General features: G+C 41.6%; 1 pseudogene; it reads right to left on the bottom strand.

Moving 5' to 3' along the window:
* The window catches only part of LOC115102990 (phosphatase and actin regulator 1-like), a 53,514-nt pseudogene extending 34,203 nt beyond the window's left edge, over positions 1–19,311 (bottom strand).
* Positions 19,312–19,861: the final 550 nt, after the last annotated feature.

The raw sequence follows: 19,861 nt of genomic DNA on the forward strand, positions 1-19,861 counted from the left end.
TAAAGTAGGCTAGTCTAGCTTAGGGGTGTTTTTGAATACTTATTGTTTCTTTCCTTGGGTCCAGCTCAGCCCCTTTTCCTGCTCCCCCCATTACCGTGTGTTTATAAATAAACCTGGAGTTTGACGGTAGATTTCTGTTGTCGTGGTTATTTCGTTCACACTTTTACTTTGTCACAATAATAATTTGCATGAGTTATGTTACGGGTCTCATTACCATCCCCCCTAGACTGTCGGGCCAAAAGGGATTCGTAACAACGTCTTTCTTACTCATCATTATTCACGATTCATTCAGGACTATCCGTAATCAGGGTAGCATCTTTCCAGAGTGGTCATACTAGTTTGTAGGCCAAACCATTAGGAAGCTACAGATGTTTTTGAGAAGACAAATTTCTGGGACCATTTTTTTAATGTATTTTTATAATGTTACTTAGATTGATGCACCCTTAAGGATTCAAATGAATGGATCATGGATGAATGACTGATATAATTCTATGTTTAATGCACTTTTCACAGCATTTGTCCCCCACCCAAAAAAAACTCTGGATACATTTCGTAACATAGTAAGAAGAATCATAAAAAATGTTTGGGTCGGTGCAACATAAGATTTTTTTTTTTTTTTTACAAAGAGTGAGTGAGAGATCTAACTGGTGGCCACACACACACACACAAATCACTAAATGATTCCAATGCACTTTAGGAGTCAAGAAGAAAAGCCTTAAACTAGAAAGTGGCTGAATGACTTTCTGAAAGTAATGCAATTTGGCATTTAGCTGAGCAGAACATGCAATAAAATCACACACACACTAATTCACTGAAGGATGACGAAACATTGATAAGCAAAACATTTTAGGGGCACAGGATTAAATTAATTTGATCCTTTTACATTTTTGATAGGGAGGAAAGCGTCTCACCTTTCTCAAAGATCTCCTTCAGCACGCCTCTCTTAATCAGCTCCTCTCTGCTTTGCCTTACCGACATCTTCCTCTCCAGCACTGAAGGAAAAACATGGGAGAAAGCATGAGGATTGTTAAATGATGTAAACATAAATTATATCAATAATGCAGATGCAGTTGTGTGTGCAGGAGCATTCGTATATGGAAAAACATCACTCAAACCTACACGGTAACCCTTGATTGAGGTTGTTGTAAAGCGGTGTTCCAACTATTTGGCCCCCTCCAAGTTCTGAGCAATTTTTTATTATTTTTATTTAAAATATATATATTTTTTTAAATAAAATAAATGCAAATCAGCACCAAGTGATTTTTATTTAGGAAATCTGTTCCAAAATACAGGTACAGTGCCTTCAGAAAGTATTCACACCCCTCGATGACTTCTACATTTTGTTGTGTTCCAGCCTGAATGTAATAATTGATTACATTTGTCATTTACATTTACATTTAAGTCATTTAGCAGACGCTCTTATCCAGAGCGACTTACAAATTGGTGCGTTCACCTTAAGACATCCAGTGGAACAGCCACTTTACAATAGTGCATCTAAATCTTTTAAGGGGGGTGAGAAGGATTACTTTATCCTATCCTAGGTATTCCTGAAAGAGGTGGGGTTTCAGGTGTCTCCGGAAGGTGGTGATTGACTCCGCTGTCCTGGCGTCGTGAGGGAGTTTGTTCCACCATTGGGGGTTTGGGTGTAGGGCCAGAGCAGCGAACAGTTTTGACTGGGCTGGAGAGAGCGGAGGAGCGGGAACTGTACTTCCTCAGTGGTAGGGAGGCGAGCAGGCCAGAGGTGGATGAACGTAGTGCCCTTGTTTGGGTGTAGGGCCTGATCAGAGCCTGGAGGTACTGAGGTGTCATCGTTCCCCATCACAGCTGGTCCGAAGGGGGAAAGGAGAAGATTAATTGGCAAGCACCATGGTCTTGTAGCGGATAGAACAGAGCCCTGGGGGAGCTGGTCAACTGGAAGCCAGTGGAGAGAGCGGAGGAGCGGGGTGACGTGAGAGAACTTGGGAAGGTTGAACACCAGACGGGCTGCGGCGTTCTGGATGAGTTGTAGGGGTTTAATGGCACAGGCAGGGAGCCCAGCCAACAGCGAGTTGCAGTAATCCAGACGGGAGATGACAAGGACAATAACCTGGTTCAGTCTGCCTTCCACCAGACACTGGGAGATGAATTCACTTTCTGCAGGACAATAACCTGGTTCAGTCTGCCTTCCACCAGACACTGGGAGATGATTTCACTTTCTGCAGGACAATAACCTGGTTCAGTCTGCCTTCCACCAGACACTGGGAGATGAATTCACTTTCTGCAGGACAATAACCTGGTTCAGTCTGCCTTCCACCAGACACTGGGAGATGATTTCACTTTCTGCAGGACAATAACCTGGTTCAGTCTGCCTTCCACCAGACACTGGGAGATGAATTCACTTTCTGCAGGACAATAACCTGGTTCAGTCTGCCTTCCACCAGACACTGGGAGATGAATTCACTTTCAGCAGGACAATAACCTGGTTCAGTCTGCCTTCCACCAGACACTGGGAGATGAATTCACTTTCTGCAGGACAATAACCTGGTTCAGTCTGCCTTCCACCAGACACTGGGAGGTGAATTCACTTTCTGCAGGACAATAACTTAAAACAAGGCCAAACTTAAATTGGAGTTGTTTACCAAGAAGACAGTGAATGTTCCAGAGTTACAGTTTTGACTTAAATCTGCATGAAAATCTATGCTAAGACTTGTAAATGGCTGTCTAGCAATGGTCAACAACCTATGACAGAGCTTGAAGAATTAAAGATTTTAAAAAATACATTAAAAAAAGGGCAAATATTGTACAGTCCAGGTGTGCAAAGCACTTAAACTTACCAAGAAAGACAGCTGTAGTGGCTACCAAAGGTGATTCAGGGGTGTGAATAATTATGTAAATTAGATCTCTATTTCATTTAATACATTTGCAAAAGTGTGTAGACGGGCGAGAGAAAAAAAAAAATCACTTGAATCCATTTTGAATCCAGTCTGTAACAAAATGTGGAGTAAGTCAAGTGGTATGACTGCTTTCTGAAGACACTGTATATGATCATACACACATATTAAGCATGGTTTTAGTCAAAAATATCAGTTTGGCCTTCTTGAGCTCAATTTGCAGTCTACAAAATGATTTGTAATTATGTTCCGGCCTCCTGACCATCCACTTTTTAAATGCATTTTATTTGAGTTAAATAAAAATGGTCCTGTGGCTAAATCTAGTTGGTGATCCCTGTTGTAGAGCTAATCATACGATTAGAGAAACAAGCATGAGGATTATGTTGGATCACCCACATCATCAATTAGTTAATATTGGCAATTTTCCCCCCTGGTCATTTCCATAATGTGTTCACTTGGCTCCCAACACTGATCTGCACACTTGGGACTGAGCACACACACGTCACTGGCACTCTGGTCATCACGGGTACAGTGCGTCACACTATGTTCCCAAGAGGTCATGCATTCACCAGTGACACGGGTGACGAGGGATGGGTGCAAAAATGCGAACACACTCAGTTTCACATAGCCTTCACCTAGTCTAAAATATTATGAATCGATGCCCAACTGCCCATCAAAATCAAGCAGAAGAATTTTGTTTTAAAAAAGTGAAGCCTGTTGAAATACTCATGTCTAACATAATTCAGTTGGAAAGCAACGTATCAACTCAAGGTATTTCTTCAAAGGCATGAAGATCTTAAACTCATTTGTAATAATGAAAGAGAATAATATAAGAGCAATGCAACACCTCCCAAAGTAATGCATTATGTATGAGCATGTCAAGCAGGCATATCCCAAAGCTAACCCTTCTATATTTAGATCTCAGTAGTTGAGGGACATTATCTAGAGCTGGGCTGAACCGAGGCAGTTCAGCATCACGGTTGTCACTTAAAAATCTACCCCTGCAAAGGAACCAATTAAGAATGTGAAATGAGGATCAGCAAGAACACTTGAGCAGCACACTGCGCAACATTCTCCCTGCAGACCACCAGCTCTTGTTCAAGTGAGATTACTCTGTGTGCGTGTGTGTGTGTGTAGTCAAACGTATAGTATGTGTGCATGCAAATGTGGTGTGCACATGTGAGTGGACTAAGGAGCCGCCTGCAACACTTGACAGTAGGGGCCAGGGCCAATGCTAATGGACGTTCACCAAAATTATTAGAACCCAAAACATCTTGGTCCCTCAATCCCCTCCACAGCCCCCCGCTCAGTCAATACACTGTGTGGATTATAACTAATGGCTTAAACTCAAAAGGGAAGGCACACATGAGAATGATTTTAAAATGTCAGAAAACTGTTGTGAGCCTCTAGTGCAGCCAGTCGGAGTGAACCCAGGTTTTCTAAAATGTCACATTGAATAAAGTTATCGTAACCTTATGTTTCATTATGAGCTCCTCCAGGACACCCAGATATTTAATACACCATCCAAACTTCAAAGGCTACCCAGCGAAACCCGTTGGGGATGGTCTGGAAGCCACGGGTTGGCTGCCGCAGAGATGGTTTGGCAAGTAGACAGGATCAAAACATCCCTACACCGTCCAGAAAGAGTCACCTCTACGGGAGCCTCAGGAGAAATGGAATTTAGGTAGTGTGCAAAAATATGCCATTTTGCAGAAATGGACTGCTGTACAAAAATGTAAATGCCATGAGAAGGATCTCCACCTACATACTAGTACAGCAGTCAGGCAGAGGAGTAGGAAAGCACTGTTAGAAAAAAAAAAAAAGAAACTTCCTCCCACCCTATACCAAGAGGAAGTCAGCCAGTTTCAATGATGGGAGTGTGTGGAGTAGATCAATACCTCCACTTTCCTGGTGTGTGAAGGATATGGCTGAGGGAGGAGCAGGCCGTTTGGGTCTAAAATGGCCTCATTCAATAAAGCACCAATCACGTCCCTCTGTCTAACTCACAACGTCGGTCACAAGCTGGCCAATCAAATGATAATGATTCTGTAATGGCAGCTGTGGCAAATCACGAGATCACATTTGTAACAGCCAGGAATGAAAATCACAGAGGTATTGCCGCACTACTGTGAGGCTATTGGATTATTGGAAGAGACTGGTGGTCACCATGATGTTCTCTTTTTAGTTAGGCCTCAAACCTAAATATATATCTTAGTTTGTCACAGAAAATTCACATTAAGCCGCATCTAAATTCTATCAAACCGCTACATTTAAAACAGATACATTTCTACTCTGATTAGCATGATTTGAGTTTATAAAATCAGAACAAACAAGGAGCAAACAGGCTTCACAAAATATTTCCCATGATTCCAAGCTGCTGAATATTGAAGGTAAATCGGGTTGTGTGTGTGAATGTCAAAACGCATTCTGAGATTACATTTAAATGTGATCGGGGGGGGGAAGTAATTACCACAAGGTTTATGACATAACGGCTTGCGTAGCGATGATGGGATATGCGCAGTTATGCAATAATTCCTCTGATTCTGAAAAAAAACCTCAGACAGCTATGTCTTCAGGTTTGTCACAAAACATGTGGTTCTAGAAAACGGGAACAGAAAGAATATTACTGTACACTTAGAAATAAACTATTCAGTGTTCACAGAAAACTACAAAATCACCACTTGTCGCTCGGTTCCAGAAATCGTATTAAAAACTGATATTCCACAGTAATAGTGTGCGAGTTGGCTCAGACCCAGAGCTTGAAAAAGTGACAATGTGAAGTCAAGAGTTATTCTTTCCACGGTCCGTTCACAGTAAACCTTGGCATCATGGCTAAACTAACTACCCATGATCTGCACCGAGATGAGCAGATTACGAAGTCATTGGAGGGACTCGTCTCGGAGCATATTAAATGAAACTGGCATCGACTTGCAAATGCTACACTTAGTTTTAGAGAGAAATCTATTCTGCTGTGAATTGACCCAGATAGAGGAGAGGCAGAACATTCTCTACAGCACCAAGCCCCAGGCATGGGATATGCAATGGGAGGCTTTTAGAGAGGCAATTCACTCACCAGTTAGCCTCACAAAACCACTGAAAAACTTCCATGCCCGTGTCAGAGATGTTGTGGTGCTTACATCTGGAGTCAAGCATCTGTTTAGGGAAAGCTAGAGAGGGTTTTTGTACACAAGTGACAAAGCAGTGTGGCTGTTATGGCATCTGGTGGCATTACCTTTCGTTACCCTTTTCTTTTTTTTTAGAACAGGCAGCTATGAATTATTCTAATGATTTATTAAAATGCATCTTGAGGACCGCTGCCCACCCTGAGCCTAAACCCAACAACCAGCATGGAGCCTAAACCCAACAACCATCATGGAGCATACAGCAGGTCTAGCTACATAACATGAAAAACAAAAGGAATCCAAAATAATCTGCATTTTCAATGGCATTCAAAATAAAAGGAATCTTTAAAATATATATATATATATATTTTTTTTTTTTGAATGGGCTACATTAAATACAAACCTAGGAGTGGTCAGATTAGTGCCCCGCCCACCCAGGGAATGAAGCCTGATCCATTAACCTCTAGTGCCGTTCCATAAGATCACTAGACTACCTGACAGACAGGGAATAGGGCAGGAGGCACAGCTGTCAGTTCTCTCAGTATTCAGAGTACTGTTGCTAGTGCACTCCTGGAGTCATGAGTAAAGCCCCCCCTGCCTGACTAGAATACATAATCCTCTTGTGCACATTCACATTATCCAATTACCTGGCTGGAACATCTGCACGCCCAGCAGCTGGTCTGCTTCCTGCCTGTAGTCAGAGTCCCAATGATAAACATCATGAAACAAAATCACCAGAAGAGAAAAAAAACAGCCAAGCCAAACAAGGAGTCATGTTCAGCAAGGATAACCCTTGACCAATGAGCAAACCTAAGCTTAGCTCAATATTTCAGTTTAAAACTTCTGCACAATCAACGACCACATTTACATGCACATAGTATTCCAGATTTTAAAAAAAGATATATAAAAAATATTTTTAAAAAGATATATATAAAAAAATAATAATAAAATAAAATAAATAAATAAATAAAAATCGCTCAAATCCCGGTTATTAAGGTCTAATTCAGGATCATCCATTTACATACACCTTTGATATCCTGCTCACGAGTATCTCTGTAACCATGAATAAACAGAAGTTTTTTTTTTTAATGAGGTGCGATTAAATAACAAAAACATTACTTATAATGTCCAACATTTGGCAGGCTATAATTACTGTTGATACACGTGGCTTCTCTTATTTCATTCCTTATAGTTGCACTATGCAGTAATCGCGCTGCCATTTCCTGGTTGCTGAAAAACTTGAATAGTTTGCCTAATTTCAGTTTGTGAAAAAAAATAAGCTAGTATAGTGTAGAGAATCATTATACCATCTAAACCTCTGAAATATTTCCCATAACCAAAAATATTGTTTCAACTGGTGTACAAAACCGAAAGGATTTAATTTTTTTTTTTTTTTTTTTAACTTAACAGGAAGCATAAAAATAGCATACATAGAAAGTTCTACCACTTCTTAGACTTGCTTTCCAAGTAGAATGATCGAGCTCAAACTCACATTTCCATGTGAATTTTGTCAGGTCACACAAAAAGTTACATATTGCCACTTTAATGCTCTAGAATACTCAAAGCCGTGCTCACCCGAAAATCATAAATCAATAGAATGAAGGCATCATCAACAATCTAGTTGACATCAGAAAAGTCCTTTCATTTCTGCCAGAGTGAGGAGGTTTAGGGACCGGGGAGATTTACCACACAAACTTTCCAAATGCAGTTTGTTGTTGGAAATGTAAAAGCTGTGAAAATTATCCAGCATGTTATTTAAAGTATTTCAGTTAGTCTTGATGCATATTTAATGTGGTTGAAAAGTGAAAATGTAATTTTACTGCATGAAACACTTCATTCTGCAGGAGTTAATATAATAGGCTACAGTCTGCTTAATCTAACAATCTGCTTAATCTAATCAAAAATAAATTATACCTTTCATGTCTTTATTGAACACACCGTGTATGTTGGAAAAAGTATGTGAACCCTTGGATTTAATTTAACTGGTTGACCTTCCTTTGGCAGTAATAACCTCAACCAAACGTTTTCTGTAGCTGCGGAATAGACATGCACAACGTTCAGGAGGAATTTTGAACCATTCCACTTTACAAAACTGTCAGTTCAGCAATATTCTTGGGATGTCTGGTGTGAACCACTCGAGGTCATGCCACAGCATCTCAAATCAGGTTGAGGTCAGGACTGACTGGGCCACTCCAGAAGGCGTATTTTCTTCTGTTGAAGCCATTATGTTGTTGATTTACTCCTGTGTTTTGGGTCGTTGTCCTGTTGCGTCACCAAACTTCTGTTGAGCTTCAATTGGTGGACAGATAGCCTTAAATTCTCCTGCAAAATGTCTTGATAAAACTCATTTTTCTGTTGATGATAGCAAGCTGTCCGGGCCCTGAGGCAGCAAAGCAGTCCAAAACCATGACGCTCCCTCCACCATACTTTACAGTTGGGATGAGGTTGATGGTGTGCGGTACCTTTTTCTCTCCACACATAATGTTGTGTGTTTCTTCCAAACAACATTTGTTTAATTTGTCCACTGAATATTTTGCCAGTAGCGCTGTGGAACATCCAGGTGCTCGTGCGAACTTCAGACGTGCAGCAATGTTTTTTTGGACAGTGACTTCTTCCGTGGTGTCCTCCCAAGAACATCATTCTTTTTTAGTGTTTTACGTATCGTAGACTCAGATGTTAGCATGTTCCAGAGATTCCTGTTAGTCTTTAGCTGACACTCTAGGATTCTTCTTAACCTCATTGAGCATTCTGCGCTGCGCATTCTGCTCTTGCAGTCATCTTTGCAGGACGGCCACTCCTAGGGAGAGTAACAGTGCTGAACTTTCTCCATTTATAGACAATTTGTCTTACCGTGGACTGATGAACATCAAGGCTTTTAGAGATAATTTGTAACCCTTTCCAGCTTTATGCAAATCTTAGGTCTTCTGAGATCTTTTGTTCGAGGCATGGTCCACTTCAGGCAATTGTTCATGTGAATAGCAAACTCACATTTTTGAGTGTTTTTTTTATATTGCAGGGCAGCTCTAACAAACATCTCATCTCATTGATCGGACTCCAGGTTAGCGGAGTCCTGACGCCAATGAGCTTTTGGAGAAGCCATTAGCCTAGGGGTTCACATACTTTTTCCAACCTACACTGCAAATGTTTAAATTATGTATTCAATAGAGACAAGAAAAATACAATAATGTGTGCGTTATTAGTTTAAGCGCACTGTTTGTATATTGTTGTGATTTGAGGAAGATTAGAACACGTTTTTTGACCAATTTATGCAGAAATCCAGGTAATTCCAAAAGGGTTTACATACTTTTCCTTGAAACTGTAAATTAAATGCTTCCAACTATTATGGTCCCATCTGAACTTTATACGGTGATACTATGCAAAACTGAGTCTGCACAGACATGGAAAAACAACAATAAATGGTATAAGATGTTTACATGCCACAGTATCCAGTCTAAGATCAGCATATCCCAGGTATCTTATTCAGGTTACTCATAACCGGGATAGGAGCAGAGTTGGGTTATTGTAAAAACGGGATATGACGGTTTATAAGAGTCAACTCAAAAACACAACACTCGAGTATCCCAAATAATGAACAGGATGTTGGTTGGCATGTAAACGTGGTCAATGTCAGTGGACAACAGAGACCACTGCTGTAAACCACGAGCTCAGCAGTCTCCATATAGCCTACCCTGGTTCGGATTTGTCAAACAGAGCTCCATCCTAGCATTAAATAAATATTGTTTGTTGCAAATGAGTCTAAAAAACAGCCACCTACAACGTCCTCTCCAGTGTTTGAAAACAAACATCCGGACAGTGTAGAAAGGGCCTGAAGTGAAAAGCTCTTACAAGAGCCAGTACAATGGAAAAAGCTAGTAGGTCTCAATATGCTGGTAGTGTAATCAGTAGGAAAAATAAAGGCCACTAGATTATACAGACTAAAAAAATTTTTTTTTTTAAAGATACTACATAGAGAGAGAAGTCTTGTTCATTGGGCTTTATCGTTGATTTAACACAACAAGAAATTGTGTTAAAGTTTGCTGCTCCATTTCACTCAGGAGAGGGAGAAAGAAAAAAAATAATCTGGGCTTAAACATTCAGTCGACACCATGCATACAAAGTTGAAAGAGAGCGAAGAGTCGTGAAGTCAAGGTGTTAGCTTTTCACTCAGAGCCATTGGACTCTCAGAGTTCCCGAGTCTAGAGTAAAGTGTTGGGTCAGCAATACGAACCAGACTCAAAGCTAAGAGCAAGAAGGTGACAGTCACAGTAGAGAAGCCCTCAACACCTTAAGTGAACGAAAAAAAAGAAAAAAAAAGAAGTGCATATCACATCATTGCCAATCTCAATAAAATCACTGACTGATGAATGATCAACTGCATGAATAGGAAATGTGAACACTAAAGAAAGCACCATTAAATCCAGTTCTACCCAGCACAGCTTCAGGGAAGAAAACTCTTGGGAACAGAGAAGCGGGATAACATCAAAACCTTCAGTAGCGCCTGGAGGAGCAAGAACCCAAATATAGAGGAGTTGAGCTCTCCACCTCACTGACCTAATGGAAAGTCTGAGTGAGGGAGCTGATTCAGAACACCAAGACATCTTGCAATCTTTTCATGTCCAGTGGATAGTCAGGCGAGGGCAGTAAAATTGACAGGGGAAGAGGTCAGATTGTCAGGGGAGTTCACACCAAGGCTAGCGGCAAACCAAGGCCGTGTGCAGAATAGCTAAGAAGCGCTCACATCTTGGGCCCTTACCTGCAGAGGTCTGCCTGAACTTCTCACTCTTCTTCTTCCTCCACTTCCAGGGCTTGAGGAGACGGCCCAGAGTGGCAAACTTGCTGCGGCGGCGGATGGGTGGGGTGTGCGTGCCAGGGACCAGGGACTCAGAGCGCATTGCGGCCAGCCTCTCGACCTCCTCTGCTGTAGGGACACAGGAGAAAAGGGGCTGATTAGGGTGTTTTCACATTATAGTCCTCTTTAAAAAGAACAGATTTCAGTGAACTCTGGGGTGAAGCAAAAAAAAAAAAATCCAAAGAACTCCATTCTCTCTGGATTCACACTACCCTTGGCTTTAAAACGAGGACTTGGCTCTCTTGCCAGTTCATTTCAAGATTGTTGTGGTCCAAGTCCTCTTTGCAATCACTTGCTATGTTTAGAAAGGAACCAAGATCTTTTTTAAACATTTACTCAGTGCACTCTTGGTAAATCAAAAATTGTATTGGTCACACACACATATTTAGCAGATGTTATTGCGGGTGTAGTGAAATGCTTGTGTTCCTAGCACCAACAGTGCAGTAATATCTAACAATTCACAACAATACACAAAACTAAAAGTAAAAGAATGGAGTTAAGAAATATATAAATATTAGGATGGAAATGTCAGAATGGCATTGACTAAAATAGAGTTAAATACATATAAGATAAGTAAAGCAGTATGTAAACACTATAAAAGTGACTAGTTGCGGGTGCAGTGACTAGTGTTCCATTATTAAAGTGGCCAGTGTTCCATGTCTATGTACAATAGGGCAGCAGCCTCTAAGGTGCACAGTTGAATAACTGTGTGGTAGCCAGGTAGTGACAATGACTAAGGTTCAGGGCAGGGTACTGGGTGGAGGCTGGCTAGTGATGGTGATTTAACAGGGATGGCCTTGAGATAGAAGCGTTTTTTCAGTCTCTTTCAGTCAGGCTTTGATGAACATGTATGGACCTTGCCTTCTGGATGAACAGGCAGTGGCTCGGGTAGTTTATGTCCTTGATGATCTTTTTGGCCTTCCTGTGACATCGGGTGCTGTAGGTGTCCTGGAGGGCAGGCGATGTGCACCACGTGATCTGTTGGGCAGACTGCGCCACCCACTGGAGAGCCCTGTGGCTGCGAGTGGTGCATTTACCATACCAGGCGGTGATACAGCCCAATAGGATGCTCTCAAAAGATGTTGCACCTTCGCCACACTATCTGTGTGGGCGGACCATTTCAGATTGTCCGTGATGTGTACACCAAACAACTTGAAGCTTGCCACCTTCTCAGCTGCGGTCCCGTTGATGTGGATAGGGTCGTGCTCCCTCTGCTGTTTCCTGAAGTCCACGGTCAGCTCCTTAGTTTTGTTGACGTTGAGGGAGAAGTTATTTCCCTGGCATCACGCCGCCAGGTCCCTCACCTCCTCCCTGTAGGCTGTCCCCGTCATTGTTGGTAATCAGGCCTAATACTGTTGTGTCGTCTTCAATCTTGATGATTGAATACCACCAGGACAGGTTATCGGACAGCCAGGGATGTACCTACATAAAGTTTGAATGATAATACTTAGCTAAAAAAAATATATACATTACAGGATAAATGAAAGAATAATAATTGCAGATTAAATAATGCTTGTGTACTCCAAATTGCACATTTGTTCATGGCAGTTTGTGGTACTAATGTGAGGGGCTATGGCAGGGGAAACGGTGTTGCAGTAGTCTACTGCTTGATATGAGAATAATAAGTGAACCTGGCGAGAGTAAACAGACCTGTGTATTATCAGACAGCATAATGCAGGATATATTCAGAATCTGAACAGCAGGAAGCTGCATGCTGCGGATTAGTCCGCACTAGCTTGCCAAAAAAACAGACCAGGGAGAAATAATCGTGTTTAGCCTACTAGCTCCTTATAGTCACTAGAGCGTTTGTCCTCCTTTGATGTAGTTTTTGATATCACCAAGAGGAGTAATTGAAGAGAAAACGTGCTCAAGCTAATAGAAACAGAATAAGTGATAAGGCATCCATATTGAAACGACAGACTCTCCCAGACTTGTCCTGATAAAAGCAGTGCGTTGGCCTATGCTACAGTCGTAATCCACATACGCATCACCTCTACACTGAACAGGACTAGTCTCTGGCGGTCTATACTTACAAAACTTGTGCTTAAAACTTGCAATTTGTTAGCTTCTCATGAGATAACATAGCACACTTGGTCTGTAACAAGTTAAGTGTACCATTTATTTTAATATACTGTAAAACTATTTGGTGGAATGTGCTTTGTGGCTGCCCGAATGTTAAATTTGCTTGGACTCTTGTGTTCCATTTGTACATGTGTATTTGCAGGGCACAACCAAAAAGAAACTAAGCATCACAGTTCCTTCTCCCTAAATTCCCTTTCCCCTCTGAGTCTTATTCACTCAAATGCTTACACACACACACACACACACACACACACACACGTTAGGCCTGAAAAAAGGAATGCCTATAAAAACATATCTAACTGATGGGATACACGAGCTACATTCCTTGCCAAATGACAGTTGTCACAAATTCAAAATTGACTGGTTGATTAAAGTAGGAAAATATGTGTGTTCCAACAACGAGCTGCAGTTTTGTAATAATTACGTCCCATCGATTTTCCGCTTATGCTACTTAGCTGCTAGTGCCATATAGAATTGGTAAGCCTAGGCCAGCGGTCAGAAACCTTTTCGGAGTTGAGATCACAGCGTGAAAATGCAAGCTGAGAACTAACGATCAAATCAAATTTTATTTGTCACATACACATGGTTAGCAGATGTTAGTGCGAGTGTAGCGAAATGCTTGTGCTTCTAGTTCCGACAATGCAGTAATAACCAACAAGTAATCTAGCTAACAATTCCAAAACTACTACCTCAGATTATTATATATATCTTTTTTAAACAACTTAAAAAACATAAGCCTAAGCAACATTAGCCAATTAAAAACAGAACTGTAGCAATGAGGTTTGTGCAGTAAGCTATATCCCAAATACGTTATCAAGAAGGCAGTAATCTCAGCAGAGGCGCTTGCTTGTAGAAGCCTATTGCCCTATTGCTTGAATTGCCCTGCCAATCTTCTCCTCAGACCATGTAGGTATATGATCACACTGGTAATAGATCATTTGTTGCATGACTTGTGAGGCAAAGCTGAGTGAACAATATTAGCTTATTTTTTTACTGGCTGCCCCTCACCCGACTCACTGTCCCTCATCCCTCCCTTTGCTGAAGAATGTGAACAGTCTTCCAGCTGATGGCGAAACTTAAGTGGGACTGCATTATTTCTGCCTCATGCACCAATTCATAGTTACTCTTATGACCAAAGAATGGGAAATATTCAAAAAAAAAAAATTTAAAGACCAGCCGCAAATAAGAAAGTTAGCTTATTGAAACACTTTGCTGTACTCATTCGTTGCAGCTGCAGTGCTGGTTGTAGTGTGAGTGGAAGTAGGAAGAACATTGATGCTGAATCAGAACTTAAACATGAACTCACTCGTTAAAAAAATATATAATCTCTGCTGTATCGTTGAGTCTCTAGGCATGGTTTTAAATGTTTGGAAATCTCACATGATCAACTTTGCTGTGCGTTCGAGGCTTCTTTTTTACAGTCTATGGCACAAGGCAACTGTGCAGATGCAGTGATCTGAACCATATGATTGGCCAGCGGTAGGCCTATTAGGTGCACTTGATTCGCTTTCTGGGCCTGCCGAGTTGGTCGGAGTTCTACCTTCAGACACATGAAATTATTAAAAACATTCCTGGCGCTAGGGCTGCTAAATCAAGTGCACCTACAAGCAACAGTGTGAAATACAAATTGGAACTCAAGGATTTATCTTCTTTTTTTTTTTTTTACTTACAATTTTGATTTGAAAACATTTTTGTATTTGTCACATGCAGCGAATACAACAGGTACAGTGAAATGCTTACTTACAAGCCCTTAGCCAACAATACAGTTAAGAAAAATACAGAAAATAAATAAAAGTAACAAATAATTAAAGAGCAGCAGTAAAATAACAATAGTGAGGCTATATACAGGGGGTACCTGTACAGAGTCAATGTGCAGGGGCACCGGTTAGTCGAAGAAATATGTACATGCAGGTAGAGTTATTAAAGTGACTACGCATAGATAATAAACAGAGTAGCAGCAGCATAAAAGAGAGAGGGGGGCAATGCAAATAGTCTGGGTAGCACTTTGATTAGATGGTCAGGAGTCTCATGGCTTGGGGGTAGAAGCTGTTTAGAAGCCTCTAGGACCTAGATCTGGTGCTCCGGTACTGCTTGCCGTGCGGTAGCAGAGAGAACAGTCTATGACTTGGGTGGCTGGAGTCTTTGATCATTTTTAGGGCCTTCCTCTGACACCACCTCGTATAGAGGTCCTGGATGGCAGGCAGCTTGGCCCCAGTGATGTATTGGGCCATACGCACTACCCTCTGTAGTGCCTTGAGGTCAGAGGCCGAGCAGTCGCCATACCAGGCAGTGATGCAACCAGTTAGGATGCTCTCGATGGTGCAGCTGTAAAACCTTTTGAAGATCTGAGGACCCATGCCAAATCTTTTCAGTCTCCAAAGTGAGGCCCATTTGAAAATAAAAATGAGAATAACCATTCCATGCACATCACTTCACAATAGCAACTTTTCCCATTTTGAAAAATATTATTTTCGATTTTATTCTGTTATATTACATCATGTTTTTATTTCATATAAAATAGGTGTCTTGACAGGAAAAAAAATGTTTTTTACTAAACCTGGCTGTGCTTCTACAAGCAAACGCCCCTGCTGAGGTAACTGTCTTTTTGAAGACAGTGTTTCAAAATATAACCAGTTGATATTACAGTTTCAATATACTAATCTTAAAAATGACACTTTCTTTTAACAATTGACTGAATATAGTGTATATGCGCCAATTTAGCAATTAGGATTTGTTATCTGTAATGGTTATGATAAATTAGGCATTGTTGCCATATAAATAAATGCACCAATTTTTCCAGTGTGAGCCTTGTGTTATAAAAATGTTGTTTTCTTCATTCAAGTGAATTTTTTTAAATTTATTTTTATTTTTTATAAATAAAAATGTACGAGTACTAGAACAGGCAAAAATTGCCAAAGGCCCATCCCCAATACAGGATACAGCGGGAAGATGCCGTGTAGATCGCGTTTACGCATTGGCAAGACGTCTTTCAAATGTATTTAGATTCTACATCGTTCATGTCGGTCCGAGGTCTCACCAACATCTTCCCAGTGTACCAACACTCTCCAAACTACATAATCCTCACGCAATTTGATACATTGTCCAAACACGTGCGCTTTCTGGTTTTGGAATATCAAAATAGCAAAACATATTGGCACCTACGTTTCGTATTGTGAGGTCCTTGGCAATTCCCAGCCCCAGTAAAACAAAATACATCAGAATAAGTAGTCAGAATGTTGAATAAACTTAATTTAAACCTACTCTACCCGTTCGCTGATTTCGTACTTACTTGACAATATCCACAGGAACGTATTATCGATCAGACTTCAAAACAAGGGTGTGTGTGTGGCTCTCAACATTGGTTTGTTCATCACCTGAGGCATATACACAAGGCGTCTTGGAAGGGTTTACAGCAGAGTTCCCCAACTGGCCAAAATTGACCCGCGGGTGATTTTATTTGCCCCTCCCACAGTTGAGCAAAAGTATTTACAAGTGATTTTGGAAATATGATCCAAAGTAGTCCCACGCATAATAGAGATATGTGATCGTATACAAATGTAACCACAAGGTTTGAAATTATTTTTGTCAAATATATCGTTTTTGGCTTCTTGTGGTCCATTTTAAGTCTACAAATTATTTGTGATTATGTTACCTGACCTTCCACTCAAGAGAATATTTAAATAAAAATATGCCAGCAGCTGAATCTCATTGATAATACCCATTTTATATGGTATTGCGCATGTGCCAGGGTTTTGCAAAGTCTATTTAGTAATAGTTTCCTGTGGATATTATTTGGACATTAGGACCAACTGCATGGACAACCAGTAGAGTAAGTTCAAATGGAACTTATTTCTGGCTTGTAAGAAAACCTCTTTCACAGTTTGATGTATCACACACACACACACACACACACACACACACACACACACACACACACACACACACACACACACAGACACACAGACACAGACACAGACACAGACACAGACACAGACACAGACACAGACACAGACAGAGAGAGAGTTGTCGCCATATAACAGTCAATAGTGAGTTATATACTTGAGTAATAATATAGGCAAGGTCTGCCCTGATGACAGCCATGCAATCTGCCACCTCAGTCATCACTAGCTCAGGGACAGGGCGACAGTGTCAGTGTCACACCACCCCTGCCATGTGCAGACAGACACCGCCACTGACCACAGCGTACATAATTAAATCAAATCACCATGATGGGTGACAAGCGACAACATGGGAGTGTCACTTCACAGGTAGGGAAGGCAGCCGCTCCACCGGGGGTATAGCATGATAAATCATGTGAACCAAGGTGGACATGAATGCAGTGAAACAGACGATTACCTAAATGCAGTGCCTGATGCCGCTCACGGCCTCAGCCTCACAGCCAACCATCTTAGGAATCCTGCCACATATGTCTATAAATAGATTGACTCAATGCTAATTGAATCCAGTGGTGCTTCAAATGGAGTCCAAAAAGAAAGAGAAAGATCAGGGGGGTTAAGACCTGAGCTCAGAAATATTCATAAAAACATTGTTCATTTGTCACCTATGCATTTCAGACAACAACAAAAAGATAGCCAGCCACACACTTCCTAGATTTGTTGACAGGGATGCAAATTGATAGCGACATGGTTTATTTTCCTGGCTGCGTTTGGTGAAAACTACTCCCATAGTAGCCCACACCAAACATCCTCAAGACATCCACCATGTCATATGAGCAGCAGCCAACAAATAAAAAGTACTTTGCAGTCAAAAGTTACACACTTCTTGCAACACAACAAAAACTCAAGAGAATGCTACAAAGACTAAAAGAGGCTTTAGACTGTAGGCTACCACAGCCCTAGTGTTTCTTTACAAGCATGTATTCTCTGATACACACATCTATACTCCTCTGGCCAGTTTCCCAGAACCAGATTATGCCTAGTCCAGGAACCAAAATGTATCTTGGTCCTCAATCATCTTGGCTGAGTGAGTGACATTCTCCTTCATGTTTGGGTGGGGTGGAGTAGAATCAGTAGGGGACTGAGAATGACCACTTTAGGTGCTAATCAGGATGAGGAGGGGGGTAGTGGAGCCTGGGATGGAGGGGGTCATCAAGAGGATCCGTCTGAGTATTAGGTCTATGAGTAGTAAACCACAATGCATATTGTGGAGCAGGCTCTTTGTGGTGTTAGAATAAGGCCAATTTTACACCCACACCAGTAACCTGCTCAAAAAGAAAAATATCCGTTCAACAATTCATAATTTCATTTCTCCAAGTCTAATGCCATTTAGCTACACTGTAGCTGCTGTTGCATGCCACTCTTTCCTAGAAATAATGCATTATAGCTGCCAATTTGTCTTGATACATGTGTGGCCCACTACGCATTGTGTCAAACTAAGTGATGTTACATTTATCCCAGAATGCAACAGAATGGCAGTGTAAAGAATAGTATGACCATAAAGCAAGTACAGGATTACACATAGCAATGGAGTCAAGGCTCCGCTGGAAAAGTACATTGTGTCTATGATGAAGGTTACCAGGATTAAATACATCAAGCAATTTTAATCTCATAACTCTAGGACATATATAATCGCGTAAAGGGCAAACAAGAACTGCGCATGTTACCCCCCCTATTGAGCGTGTTCAATGAAACCACTCTGTTTGATAGCCAGCAGAGCTGAAGGGAGACCGTACCACAACGCATCCATATGCCGCTATAGGCTAGGCTACTCACCGTCCTGGGTATCGTTCGCGCGGCTGCAGTTGCTGCAAATGTGCTTGATCTCTTTCCCGATGTGACAGTGGATCATGAAGGGCATATTGTTATTCTGGTGATGCTGATGGTTGGTTTGTTGCTCTTTCTTATTGTTGTTGAGAGACATCATTCTGACCAGGTAAAATGCCTTCTTCTTCGGTTTTCAACCGCCACAGGCGTATTGTTTTCCCTGAAGCCCGTATTGTTGAACCAACTCCCATGCATGATGGTGGGCCCGGGATCCGCAGCCATCGGGTAGTTGGCCGTATTGAACATAAAGACACGAAAATTGATTCGCGTCTAAATGCACGGCATACCGGGAGGGGTTTTTAAACAAACGGCGCCTCGACTCCTACCTGACCTCACCCCTTCAACCAATCACGAGGGTTTCGCTCCGCGCGTTTGCAGAACCCCTTTCTCTTCTATCAACGACGTCAGATAGAATATTGTAATTTCCACACCTGCACCTGAGGTTCCGATCTAGTGCACTCACACCCGCCTGCCTCCGCAATACCAAGGGCAGAAGTCAAAACCACGGATGCAACTATACTATGATGATGGACCAGTGCCGCTAGAAGACATATCGAGTGTGTGAATTGCAGTGCCTCTGCCTCTCCCTCGGTCCCCATCCTCGTCTGCAAAAATAATCCGCTCACGGCAAGCATAATTGGCTACCCAGTGTTCACTCCTGCAGTTATATTAGTCTACAGACAGAAAGTAAAGGTTTAACATCAAATCCCAAGACTTGATAATGACAAGAATGATTATAGGCTCCAGCTACATGATACACTATATGACCGAAAGTATGTGGACACCTGCTCGGAACATCTCATTCCAAAATAATGGAATTAATATGGAGTTGGTACCTCCTTTGCTGATATAACAGCCTCCATCCACTCTTCTGGGAAGGCTTTCCACTAAATGATAGAACATCTGCAGGGACTTGCTTCCATTCAGCCACAAGCACAAGATCGGGCACTAATGTTAGACCTGGCTCACAGTCGGAGTTCCAATTAATTCCAAAAGTGTTCAATGGAGTTGAGATCAGGGCTCTGTGCAGGCCAGTCAAGTTCTTCCACACCGATCTCTACAAATCATTTCTGTATGGACCTCGCTTTGTGCATGCGGGCATTGTCATGATGAAACAGGAAAAGGCCTTCCCCAAACTGTTGCCACAAAGTTGGT

This window comes from Oncorhynchus nerka, linkage group LG20 (assembly GCF_034236695.1).
Source record: "Oncorhynchus nerka isolate Pitt River linkage group LG20, Oner_Uvic_2.0, whole genome shotgun sequence".
Taxonomy (NCBI): Eukaryota; Metazoa; Chordata; class Actinopteri; order Salmoniformes; family Salmonidae; genus Oncorhynchus; species Oncorhynchus nerka.